Raw genomic sequence first — 13,825 nt, 5'->3', positions numbered from 1 at the left:
ACTTGTCATCACGCCCGAGATTCAGACCCTGATCGGGCGTGGGGGCGGGGGGGGGGGGATTATTGTGCCCGTGTGAGCATCAAAATCTGGCCCAATAACACTCAAATTTTCGCTTGCTTCATAATCTCTCTCACTTTGCAGCCAATCACTGTCCGTTTCTTCCTGCCCCTGTCTTTGTTCTCCACCTGCTGCACTTGTGACTTTTTCAGCTCTGATGTGAAACAACAAATGTCACTGAACTGATTCTGGCACAGCTCTTTTCTGTGAAACTGCGATTCAGTTTCATTGAACATTCTGCTGGACAACAATAATTGATCATTCCCTGACCGGGAATCGAACCCGGGCCGCGGCGGTGAAAGCGCCGAATCCTAACCACTAGACCACCAGGGAAACTAACGACAAAAAATGTAACCTGGGTTGACAGTATATCACTCACCTTTTATTTTGATTTCCGAGTTTTCATTAGAAGTATACAAAATTACATGTTTAAAATGAACACAAGTGACATCTTCAGCCAATCACAACACCGATTGTTGTTCGCTGGAACATGAAATCGACAGTGAGGTGAAATAGTCCCAAAAGCTGCTCATGTGTAACTTCCAATTTCCTAAACCCACCAACCTTATCACTGTGGCCCCTGTGAAACTGACAACTCGTCATCCGGCGGACATTCATTCGTAATTTCAAATAACTCATTTTAATTTTTGAAAATATAATTAATCCTTTTCGCAATTAAGTTTTGATCAAAATTAGAATAGTTTCCAATTTTTGTTGATCTTTTTCTGAACTGAAACTATCACACGTTTGCGGAACAAACACAAACTCTCCTGTTTCACACTGGGCAGGAATATTAAAAAGTACTCATCTGTAACTATGAGGAAAGCTTCCTGGTTCCGATATGTTGTTAAACGTTAACACAACACGTCATCTCACAGCCCTGTGACATTTACACTTCCACAAGTTTTGAATGAGATTATTTCTTGCCTGGCTCTACAGTGGGTGAGAGAGGGACAAGCAGCAGGATTTTACCCGAACGCGGGGACTGCAGCTTCAATCAGCGGGTTACTGCCCATCCCGGGGACACTCCAACCAGGAGCAAAGCTCCCAATACACCGAGCACAGGCTCAGAAACATGCAGGTAGATTATACCCCGCTCACTTAACCTCCGAGCAGCATTTACACAATCCCTCAGTCAGTATAAGTTCTCCACCTGCTGCACTCCTCCTCAGTGGAACATCCTCTGAGCTTCTTTAGGTGTATTCAGATCCTGTGACCTCAATGGACTGAATAATTTCAGTGAGAAGTTTTCTTGTCATCACGTTGGTGATTTGCACCGAGATCGGGGAGATATTTCTGTCTGTGAGAGCAATAACATCTGACCCAACACCACGCAGATTTGCGATGCGTCAACATCTCTCTCACTTGCATTGCAGCCAATCACTGACCGTTTCTTCCTGCCTCTGTATTTGTTCTCGACCTGATGCACTTGTGACTTTTTCAGCTCTGATGTGAAACAACAAATCTCACTTAACTGATTCTGGCAGAGCTCTTTTCTGTGAAACTGCGATTCAGCTTCGTTGAACGGTTTGGTGGACAGCAATAATTCATCATGCCCTGCCCGGGAATCGAACCCAGCTCCGCGTCAACATCTCCCTCATTTTGCTGAATTCCAGTCGATTTGTCAAGCATGATTTTCCCTTTCATAAATCCATGCTGACTGTCGTCTTTTAAAATTTTTCCTACTTCAAGACTGTGAAAAAAACAACTTTACACCTTGGTTTCGATAAAACTAACTTCGTCTTTATTGACCAAAGTCTGCATGCAGATGGCTACAGGTTAGAGAGAGAGAGAGCTGTTAAGGTAAACCTGCTCATTCTTTCTCAAGCTCGCAAAGACATGGAGAAAACGTTCAATATTTATACAAAAGCTGTATCATTTTACAAAAACAGACCTTGTTCAAAAATGTCAATACAGTCATAACTTCTGATCAACCATGTTGTCATAGAAAGACCCTGACTCGGCTTATTTGCAGTATTTTGTCTTTAGAGGATTTAAGACGTGGTCCTATTTTGTTTTTCACCTCTGCCCTCATGATGCCTTGACGCAGATGGACCTAGGTCATGAGGAGGTTGTGTTATTGGGACATTCCTGGATCGTGGCTTTGTTATCAGGTTTTACTAAGGTCAGGCACTATTTTCCCTCTTCTGGCCTTGTATGAGACGATTATGTGGATTCTTAGCTTTGTCTAGTTTGTCAGGGTCTGAACTTGGCACTTAGCTGACACAGCTGTCTTACACTTCGTTATAGGCCGTAAAATTCTCAGCCATTGTCATCCAGGGTACCTGGGAATTATGCGTCCATGAGCTATTTGATGTTTTATTCCACACCCTGGACCAATCAAGAACAAACATACCCCTGTTGGAGGGTTTGGTATCGGTCCCTGCCATTCGGTTGTAAGATTACACCTACTCTGCCCCATTGATGGTCCTTCTCCTGATTTACTAAAACATCGGGATCCTTGCGCAGTGCTCGATGGGATGGTAAGGGCAGGGGGATTCGAAACATGGGGATATCCAGGTTGATACCAGGCTAAAAATCTAGTCATCCCATAGCCAGCCAATCTCCAAATTTTCATATCCCCACCGAACCCCTGTGTTCGGTTTTGACGCAGTACCCACTCAACTGTTTCTGCTAAGTGGAATGGGAGTGATTGGAGAGGTAGCTCCTCCTTGGAATGGATGGGGATACGGGTACAAACCCAACAGTTACTTACATTCAATCTGTCAGCATAAATATATGACATATATAGAAAGCTATTAGCACGCAGCTCTTGGTCAGTTTGTTCGCCTACTGTCGAATGGCCATTAAGACCAATTAGTCCAAATGTGATAATGAAGATCCTCATTCTGCATCCTCGTTGGGGCTGAAACCAATCTTCTTACAATCCGATAGGTGTACCCAACTCGAACGTCCTTCGAGTTTAACGGCAGTCGGTGTAGTCAGCAATACTTGAAAAGGGCCGCTCCAGCGTTGCCCTAACTTCTCTCTGTCCCAATTCTTTATCAGCACGTAGTCTCCTGGTTTGACGACTGGATATCGAGGGATCTTTGTTCCGGCTGCTGCTGGGAGATGGGCCTGTTTTACCTGCGAGTGGAGAAACTTTAAAGAAAATGTTAATTGCTTCAAATAACTCAGCATTTTATCTCCCATAACGTGGAGGTCTACTCCCTCTAGGGGTTCTTCATGGGCATACCAGGGATCCTCATTGGCCGACCGTAGACTATCTCTGCAGCTGACAGTCCGGACCGCGAATGTGGAGTAACCCTCATGTGAAACAGTGCCAAAGGCAATATCTTTAACCAATTTAATCCAGTTTCTTCGGTCAATTTAGATAATTTTTCTTTTAAGGTCCCATTTGCTCTCTCTACAATTCCTGCTGCCTGTGGATGATACGCGCAGTGCAGTTGTTGTTTAATTTTGAGTGCTTCGCACAATTCAGAATTGATTCGAGCCACAAAATGTGTTCCATTGTCTGAGCTCAGCATTCTGGGAATCCCAAATCGGGGAATAATTTCTGTCAATAGTAATTTTACCACCGTATGTGCAGTACAGTTGGTGGTGGGGAAGGCTTCAATCCATTTACTAAATACATCAATGATCACTAAACAATATTTATAGCATTGTACTTTAGGTAATTCAATAAAATCCAGCTGTATGCAGGCAAAAGGACCATCTGGCAAGGGGGTTGTTCCGGGAGGGCATTTAATGCCTTTACCCTTATTATTTTTCATGCAAATAAGACATCGATCCAGACGCATTTGTGCTGCTGTATTCAGATCTGGGTGCCACCAAGTTTTCAGGAGTAGCTGTACCATTCCCTCCTTGCCAAGATGGGTACAAGAATGCAAATAATCAATAAGTATCGGCAATAACGAATCTGGAACACAAACTTGACCTACTGGGGTAAGCCAGAGGTTTTGTGTCAACGAGTGCGAACACCCCATTGACTTCCATAGTGTGCGCTCAGAATCAGAGGCGTCCCTCTGTAACCTTTGAATTTCAGCTAACTCTGGCATGCCCTTTTCTGCTAGAATAGGTAGCTGATTGAAAGCCTGTGTACCACCTGCGGGAACAATCATAGAGGCTGATGCAGGCGCTGCCTTAGCGGCTGAATCCGCACGGGCATTTCCTAATTGCACAGGAGTGTCCCCGGAAGTGTGCGCAGCACATTTAATGATAGCCAATTGACGAGGAAGTTGAATAGCAACGAGGAGATTTTTAACCCAAAGAGCATTTAGAATGGGAGAGCCTGCAGAGGTAAGGAACCCACGTTGCTGCCAGAGGCGGCCAAAATCGTGGGTGACACCAAAAGCGTACCTAGAGTCCGTGTACACATTCGCACTTTGGTCTTTGGCCATAACACAGGCTCTAGTAAGGGCGAATAGCTCAGCTTTCTGCGCCGAGACTGGAATCTGGAAAGCAGCTGCTTCCAGAATGTCAGTGTCTGTAACAATGGCATACCCTGATTGCGGGACACCCATTTGGGAAATAGAAGAACTGCCATCAACATAAAAAGTGAGATCAGGGTTATCAAGAGGGTGGTCAGTTAAATCGGGTACGAGGTGCGGTAAGGAAATGATTCCTAAGCAAACAATCATGTGGTGGATCAACAAGTACGTCAGGGGGATGTTCGAGGAATGCTGCGGGATTTAAAGTGGAACAGTAATGGAAAGACAGATATGGGTTCTGTAATAGTGAGACCTCATATCGGCTCAAGTGGGCCTGTGTCAGATGCTGGGTCTGCTGAGATGTAAGGAGAGCCACAACAGAGTGTGAGGTATACACATGCACGGGCTGATGAAGGGTCAAATTAGAGGCTGTCTGAGCTAACACATGTACAGCAGTGAGAATTTGAGTGCAGGGGGGCAAACCACAAGCTACTGGATCCAATTTAGTAGAATAATAGGCAACCATGGTCACCATGTTCCTGTGTCAAGACACCCGTGGCACATAGGTCCAGGACATTAACATACAACTGGAAGGGCCTGTCATAAAGAGGTCTTCCTAGAGCCGGGGCGGAAGCCAGCGCATTCTTGAGAGTAACAAAAGATTGCTGTGCTAAATCGGGTAGTTCAAACTTAAGGGGTGAATTCTGGGAGGAATAAGGAGTAAGCTCCTTGGTATGAGCAGTAACATTCGGAATCCATTGTCTGCAAAAGTTCACTAAACCTAAAAAGGCTCTCATCTGCTTTGGCGAGGTAGGAAGTGTGGTTTGCAAAATGGGAGTAATACGATCCTGCGTAAGGGAACGTTCAGTAGCGCTTATCAGAACGCCCAGAAATTTAACCTGCCTCTGTCCTTTGTGTACTTTATTAGGTGGTATTACATATCCCCAGGAATGCAGACGGGTGAGCAGATAAATGGAGTCGTGTTCGTTAGAAGCAAAGTCAGGGCTAGCAAGGAGTAAGTCATCGACATACTGTATAATAGTAGATCCCCCCGGGGGTGTCAAAGTAGCTAATTGGGAGTGCAGTGCCTGTGAGAAGAGTGTCGGTGAATGAATGAAACCTTGCGGTAGCCTAGTCCAAGTGTACTGGTGCCGTTTGAATGTGAAGGCAAACAAATACTGGGATTCAGCGGCAAGGGGTATCGCAAAAAAGGCATGTTGTAAGTCCACAAGGGTAAAGACAGCTGCCTCAGGCGGGATATTACTGAGGATTGTAGCCGGGTTAGTGACCAGGGGATGCAAGGGTTCAACGATTTGATTGATACAGCGGAGGTCCTGGACCAAACGCCATTCAGACGGCCGCCCAACCTTAGGAACCGGAAGAATAGGAGTGTTACAGGGCGATTGGCACGGAACCAAAATTCCCTGTTGAAGGAAGGACTGTATCATGCTGGAGATTCCTTCCTCAGCGTCAGGGCGAATAGGGTACTGAGAAATGGAGGGCAGGGGCACACCGGACTTAACCTTAATGAGAACTGGAGGCACATTAGTAAGACCCACTTCGTGATTGGACGCAGCCCATAAGTCTGCAGGAATCTCTGGGGATGGGGAACGGTTGGTCCGATGGTGGTTCAATGTACCATCAACACAAAAGGGCTGTGAAAAATACTGTAACGTGCCTTCAGGGAAGGTCTGTCGTCCAGTATAAAAAGGATCACATTTTCCCTGTAGGGTAGCAACCAGAAAGCCCAGTGACCTGGCACTTTAGCCTGCATTGACAGTGAGGGTAACGTGAGGTGCCACTAGTCCAGACTGTTTCCAGAATACGAGGGGCACTTCAACAAGAAATGCAGAGCCCTCTTTTCCCTCAGCATGAGCGATGAAAGTAACCGCCACCGTGGACCCGAGGGAGTCCTGGTATACGGTCTCCAAATCGGGCGAGCACCCCGTGTGGTCATAGCAAAGGGTCACGTGTGGATGAGGAACATGCAAGGGAGGCGAAAAATTGGAGGGATCAAAATCAAAGGACCACCATTCGGGAGTGAAAAAAAGGGGTAAATTTCGAGGCTGGACTTGTGGAGCCGTGGAGATCGTGACGCCGTCATCAAGGCAAACAAACTCAACTTGTAAGGGACATAACAGATCACGGCCAGCAAGATTAACACCGAGGGTACGCGTGACAGTGAAGGGAATACAACATTGACGGTCATTAAATTGAACCAGAAGGGGTTTCGTGAGTTGGTATATAGACCCCTCACCCATAAAACCAGAAAGTTCCACATAATCGTCTGAGAGAGGAAAACAATATTGTTTAACTAACGTCAAATTCAACGTAGAAGCAGTTGCCCCTGTATCAATGAGGAAGGGGACGGGAATACCCTCAATGTGAATTGTAGCTGTGGGTTCCTCAGAGAGGTCGCCAGAGAGAACCGTGAAATTGGAGCGGGCCAGTCAATAGGGGTGGGAGTCAGTGAAGGGAGCATACCGCCGTGGAGGGGGTGCCCTGTCTCTGCGTGGAGCAGGGCAATCCCTAGCGTAGTGACCCGTCCGTCTGCAATTAAAGCAATTGACACTGTCTCGGGTTGGAGGACAAGGCCATGGAGGGCCATGGTGACGTTCATATGGTGGGGGGTTCTTGCGAGGGGGTCGCTGGACAAACTCCGACTTTATTTTGGGTGTAGGAGGGTCCCTTCTGAAAGCTTCTCTGTCACGGCCATTGCTCCAGTAATAAGAGATAGCACGTCGCATGTGGGATTTGGAGCTATCGGACCAATCCATATTATTAGTTTTAATACTGGTCGCTATGCGGTCAGGCACGACCTGCATAAGCAGCGCATTGAACTGGGGAGATTTCAAGCCCGCATTAAAAGTCTCATCACCAGAATAAAGAGTGTAAATTCCACAAAAGCGGTCAAAAAATTCAGGACCCTCCTCCTTAGGAGTGGGTGTACAATCAAGAATTTTGGAGATATCTACAGGTTTACGGAGAGCACGCTTAAGTGCTGGGAACATTAAAGTGAGTTGCGCCTCATCTGATGGATTGTTGGTCTTAAACGCATCCCATGTGGTCCCATGATCCCCTAATTCCCGTTTCCATTTCTCACCTAAATCTGGGGGAAGGGACGAAAATATAAGGGAATACTGATCCCTAGGGGTAGCACCATACACGGTCGCAGTTCTCCTCAGATATTCAGTAAAGCCCTCTGGGTCCGTCTTATGTGACGGACAGTGAGCCATGATCAAACAGAGTTCCTGAGGTTTAAAAGTCTACCATGTCTCAATAAATTGGTCGTCATCATCAGTCGCTCGAGGGTTAACGAGATGTCGGATTGGAAAATTTGCAGGGGGAGGCGGTGGTGGAAAAGGCTCCTCTACCGGTGCTGTGCGGATAGTTAATTCTTGGAAAGCCTGACTAACAGAGGTGACGGGCTGATCGAGGAAGGGGGTTGGTGCTTTTGAGCGAGTGCGTGTTGCTACGGGAGAAATAGCAGCAGGGAGATTATCGGCAGCAAGGTTGTTACAAGGGGGAGGGTGAGAACGGGGCTGCCGCACCGTGGAGGTGGGAAGAGGCGGATATAGGGGCATCGTGGGGTTTAATTCCTCCTCCTCCTCCTCCTCTGTATCAACCGAATAGGGAAACAACGGCATGCCAGAGGTAGTGGGAGGATCCTCCTGCTTATCACCCGATGCAGTATTATCCACCCCTTGTTTCTTAGGATCTTTCCTGTCCCATAGTCCACATTCGAATTTCAGCGTTTCCCAGTCTTTGGTTTCTCCGTCTATATAATCAGCAATCCCTCTCCTACGGGCATTGTCCCTCCAACTCATTAATAAGGACAGTTTGTGTCATCTGTCTGATTCTTTTTGCCATTTGGTGATTAATTTCTTCCATTTGGCTCCGGCATTCCGAGACCAAATGGCTGTCTCTGCAGCGGTGCAGTTTTCTAAATTCCAGGTACTACCTAGTGGCCAAACTTCAGTTCCGAATTTCTTATTTAAAGCTGAAGACAAGAGACGTAAATTGCGCTCCTGATCAGGGAACGTAGTGCACATAAAAAGCAAGGGAGAATTGTCCTCCGTTTTGTCCAGGCTCTGGCCCATGACTTTTAAGGAGTGGAAAAAAAATTAAAAGAGAAAAAAAATGGGGAAAAACTGCCTTGCAAATTTAAAAGTCAAAAATCAAAATCTGGTCCCTGACCCTAGCCAAGCCTCTGTATCCCTGTCCTGGGGGGGAAAAACAAGAGCAGGGGGTCCCTGACCTTAGGCTACGAACGACAACCGGGTCCCAGACCCTAAGAACTTTACTCACAGTCAAATTTAGATTCGAACACCGTCACCTGTCAGCGTTCTCCGTCAGGGACGAGGGGTCACAGCACCGATCCGAGAGAGAGAGAGAGAGACCAAGGTTAAAGCTTACCTTGTTGCGCCGTCCGTCTCCGCTCTCCGGGTCGCTGCTCGATCACTTGTTAGGTCCCCCACGGAAGTCACGCAGGGTATTGGTGAGGGCTCGCAGCGCCAATGTTGAATTGGAAATCTTTCCTACTTCGAGACTGTGGAGAAAACAACTTTACAACTCTGTTTTCTTAAAAATAACTTAGTCTTTATTGACCAAAGTCTGCATGCAGTATGGCTACAGTTTGAAGTGAGAGAGCAGTTAAGGCAAAACTGCTGATTCTTCCTCAAGCTCGCAAAGACATGGAGAAAACGTTCAATATTTATACAAAAGCAGTATCATTTTACAAAAACAGACCTTGTTCAAAAATGTAATCAGTAGTAAGGAATCAATACAGTCATAACTTCTGAACAAACATGCTGTCATGGAAAGACCCTGACTTGGCTTATTCGCAGTATTTTGTCTTTAGAGGGTTTAAGACGTGGTCCTATTTTGCTTTCACCTCTGCACTCATGATGCCTTGACGCAGATGGTCCTCGGTCATGAGGAGGTTGTGTTATTAGGACATTCCTAGATCGTGACTTTGTTATCAGGTCTTACTAAGGTCAGGCACTATTTTCCCTCTTCTGGCCTTGTATGATACGATTATGTGGATTCTTAGCTTTGTCTAGTTTGTCAGGGTCTGATCTTGGTAATAGCTGACACAGCTTTCTTATACATGGTTACATAAGTTGGCTATTTTTCCCATCATGCTATTGCTGAGTTTGTACACTTTCACACTACTGCTCAGACATTAGCATGTGTGAGCTCTTGTTTCCACTGAATAAAATCTAACCGCTGTCACCAATAAGGGTTATCACTGTGAATCATTCCCGAATTTGGGAAAGGTGGATAAAGGCTGTATTGACTCCCGGAAGCCCATTGTCTAACATCGCTGTGTCAAAAATATAATCTCATCTGTCCCTCAGGCTCCTTTACCAATTATCTTGGAGGGACTCACTTTCTGTTAAAAGAGTCTGTCAGGGACGGCATGGTAATGCAGTGGTTAGCACTGCTGCCTCATGGCGCTGAGGACCCGGATTCGATCTCAGCCCCAGGTCACTGTCTGTGTGGAGTTTGCACATTCTCCCCGTGTCTGCATGGGTCTCACCCCCACAACCCAAAGATGTGCAGGGTAGGTGGATTGGCTCTGCTAAATTGCCCCTTAATTGGATAAAACATAATTCGGTACTCTAAATTTATTTTTAAAAAGAGCCTGTCAACCCCTCTCACCCACTTTCCCGAAAGTGCATCAATCTAATCATGAAAAGTCTCAAAAATCAACATTTTTATAACAAATGTTAATTAATGAAACAAACAAGGTGAGAAAGACAAAATGACTTGAGGATCAAAGGCAACCAGAGTAAAGGATGTTCACAATGTTCAGGATCCAAATTGTTTCTCTTTGGTTCCTCTGTACCATGACTCCCTGCTTTGGACATGAGAACTGAACCCTGTGGGTCACGATACCAAAGCCCCCCCCCCCCCGCCACACACACACACACATTGTCCCATACCTTGTGCCCTGATTGGTAGAGCCCTATTTCCAGTCCATCCTCCAGCACCTTCCTGTCTCTCTACTGGTGAGGTGCCCATGGTAATGTGATAGGAGGATGTATTCGATCTATAATCAATAGGGAGTGTGTGGGGAACAGTGATTTATAGTTTGAGAGGGAAAAGTATGTTCTCTGATGACTAGAATTGTCAGTTCTGGATTTCTACCCTTTACTTACAGCTATGTCCTTTGTAATCACCTTTCCCAGGCGATGAGCAGAGAGGTTTTGCAGACAGGAAACACAAACCAAACATCCCTATTCTGAGCTGTGTCATAGAGGAATCATGGAATTTACAGTGCAGAAGGAGGCCATTTGGCCCATCGAGTCTACACCGGCTCTTGGAAAGAGCACCCTACTTAAGCCCTCCACCCTCCACCCTACCCCCGTAACCCCAGCTAATCTTTTTTGGACACTAAGGGCAATTTATCATGACCAATCCACCTAACCTGCACATCTTTGGACTGTGGGAGGAAACCGGAGTACCCGGTGGAAACCCACGCAGACACGGGGAGAAAGTGCAGACTCCTCACAGAGAGTGACCCAAGCCGGGAATTGAACCTGGGACCCTGGAGCTGAGAAGCAACTGTGCTAACCACTGTGCTACCGTCCTTTTAGATTGGACACTATACTAGTCAGTAACAAAAATAAGTAATGAAATTGAGTTCAGACTGCGATCTGCATGAACTGACACCACTTTGTTGACAGATTATCAGAGTAATCACTATACTTGAATCAATGTTATTCACTTTTGGAATTGAATGAATTAAGGGTCAGGTTAACTATATCACCCCCAGTATCAGATAGGTCTGTTTTTTACAGAACAGGGATAACCCAGTGTCCAATATTAGAGGACTCTGTGGCTGTTGGATGCCTGGTTTCACTGTACAGCTGACAAGCCCACAGTCTTACAGGTTAAAGTCCAACAGGTTTGTTTCAAATCACTAGCTTTCGGAGCACAGCTCCTTCCTCAGGTGAATGAAGAGGTGGGTTCCAGAAACATATACATAGAGAAAGTCAATGATACAAGACAATACTTTTGAATGCGAGTCTTTGCAGGTAATTAAGTATTTACAGGTCCAGACGGAGTGACTGGAGAGAGGGATAATCACAGGTTAAAGAGGTGCAAATTGTCTCAAGCCAGAATTTTGCAAGCCCAGGCCAGATGGTTGGGGGGGGGGGGGGCTGAATGTAATGTGACATGAATCCAAGGTCCCGGTCAAGGCCGTACCCATGTGTGGAACTTGGCTATAAGTTTCTGCTTGGCGATTCTGCATTGTCGCGCGTCCTGAAGGCTGCCTTGGAGAGGCTACTCCTACTTAATAATAATCTTTATTTTTGTCACAAGTAGGCTTACATTAACACCGCAATGGGGCAGCACGGTGGCGCAGTGGTTAGCACTGTCGCCTCATGGCGCCGAGGTACCAGGTTCGATCCCGGATCTGGGTCACTGTCCATGCGGAGTTTGCACATTCTCCCTGTTTTTGCGTGGGTTTCGCCCCCACAACCCAAAGATGTGCAGCCTAGGTGGATTGGTCATGCTAAATTGCCCCTGAATTGGAAAAAATGAATTGCGTACTTTAAATTTAAAAAAACACACGGCAATGAAGTTACTGTGAAACTCCCCGTGTCGCCACATTCTGGCGCCTGTTAGGGTACACAGAAGGAGAATTCAGAATGTTCAATTCACCTAACAGCACGTCTTTCAGGCATTCTAGAACGAGAGGTAATAGTCTTAGGATAAGATGGGCAGCATGGTAGCACAGTGGTGAGCACAGTTGCTTCACATCTCCAGGGTCCCAGGTTCGGTTCCGGCTTGGGTCACTGGCTGTGTTGAGTCTGTATGTTCTCCCCGTGTCTTTATAGGTTTTGTACGGGTGCCCTGGTTTCCTCCCACAGTCCAAAGATGTGCAGGTTATATGGATTGGCCATGATAAAAGGTAGATTGGCCATGATAAATTGCCCTTAGTATCCAAAAAGGTTTACTGGGTTACGGGGATGGGGTGGAGGCATGGGCTGGGGTGGGGTGCTCTTTCCAGGGGTTGGTGCAGACTCGATGGGCTGAATGCCCTCCTTCTGCACTGTAAATTCTATGATTCCACCGGGTGCTTCGGTTTCCTCCCACAAGCCCCGAAAGAAGGGCTGACAGATAATTTGGACATTCTGAATTCTCCCTGTGTGCCCGAACAGGAGCCAAAATGTGGAGCGTTGGGGCTTTTCAGAGTAACTTCATTGCAGTGTTAATGTAAGCCTACTTGTGACAAAGAAGATTATTTTTAAAAAGAGGTAGCAAATTCTAAAGAGTTGAGGAGAAACTGCTTCTCCCAAAGGGCTGTGAATCTGTGCAATTCACTACCCCAGCGCGTGGTGGAGCTGGGACAGTGAGTAAATTTAGGGAGGAGTTAGACAGATTTTTAATCGGGTTGAAGGGTTATACTCGATGGGCCAAATGGCCTCATTCTGCTCCTATATCTTATGAAAGGCATTGATTTGCTACCAGATGTTGCCCAGAGGAGGAAGTTTTAGTCTGAAACTTATTGTCCAACCTCCACATTGTGACATCCCAAACGAACTCGTCCTCTAAATCAACCAATAGGAATGAGTCCGCTCTGCGGTGACGTCACTTGCCAGCGCGCAGACGCGGGAGCCCCGCCCCATCCATTGTTCCCCATCCCCCACTTATCCTCGAGACAAGGTTCCCAGGCAACCGGCTGACAGTTCCGGCCGTCGGTGGTCTCCCCATCCACTGACCCGGGACTGCGCATGTCTGAGGGAAGGGGAATCTGCGCATGTGCAGGTGAGATCACTTCCGCTGACCTTCCTGCTGAGGTGTTGACCAATAGGAAGATTGGAGGACCGGAAGGACTCTGCTCTTCCACCAATCAGAGCTCCCCCATTGTCTCAATGCGGAAGCTGGACATGGAGGTTTTTGCCGAGCAAAACTGTTGTTCCCCCAACCCTGAATGAGATTGAGCTGCACACAGACTCCTGTCTCCAACATCTGTGAGTAAAACACTTTCTTTTCTCCCTCTTTCCATTTATTGTCTCATTCTGACCTTCAACTGGTGACTTGCAGCAACGAAAGGGAAAGAAAATTAACCCAGGGAGGGTACAGACTCTGGAAAGGTTGGCCCAGGTCTCTCTCTGTCTGAAAGACATTGACAGCCTTTGCACCCTCAGCTTGACACATTTATTTGTCTGTCTAAAATGATGGTCTCTTTCCTAATGTTCACATTTAAAGGGCTAGTTTCCCCAGGAGATGGCTGACATGAAAGGGAACAGTAAACAGAACAAATCAAACCCAACCAATTACTTCCCTGTTGGAATACTCTCCACCATCAGCAAAGTGATGAAAGGACTCATTAACAGCGCTATCAAGTGTGACTTACTCAG

The 13,825-nt window shown here is 46.5% G+C and overlaps 1 long non-coding RNA gene and 1 other non-coding gene across 3 annotated transcripts; both read right to left on the bottom strand.

Moving 5' to 3' along the window:
- Positions 1-318: 318 nt before the first annotated feature.
- trnae-uuc (transfer RNA glutamic acid (anticodon UUC)) lies at positions 319-390 on the bottom strand. The gene has a single exon. It is a non-coding gene; the product is annotated as a tRNA-Glu (tRNA).
- Positions 391-1,778: 1,388 nt separating this feature from the next.
- On the bottom strand, positions 1,779-13,352 carry LOC140420432 (uncharacterized). Of its 2 annotated transcripts, none has more exons than XR_011946368.1 (3): positions 13,250-13,352; positions 8,865-8,997; positions 1,779-3,159 (listed from the first exon to the last, which is right to left on the bottom strand). It is a non-coding gene; the product is annotated as an uncharacterized lncRNA (long non-coding RNA). The 2 variants fall into 2 exon arrangements; XR_011946367.1 differs by lacking the exon at positions 13,250-13,352 and adding an exon at positions 12,979-13,159.
- Between the last annotated feature and the right edge of the window lie 473 nt (positions 13,353-13,825).

Source organism: Scyliorhinus torazame, chromosome 5, assembly GCF_047496885.1.
Source record: "Scyliorhinus torazame isolate Kashiwa2021f chromosome 5, sScyTor2.1, whole genome shotgun sequence".
Taxonomy (NCBI): Eukaryota; Metazoa; Chordata; class Chondrichthyes; order Carcharhiniformes; family Scyliorhinidae; genus Scyliorhinus; species Scyliorhinus torazame.
The sequence above is the reverse complement of the archived record's forward strand: the minus strand, read 5'-3'. Positions and strand labels throughout refer to the sequence as shown.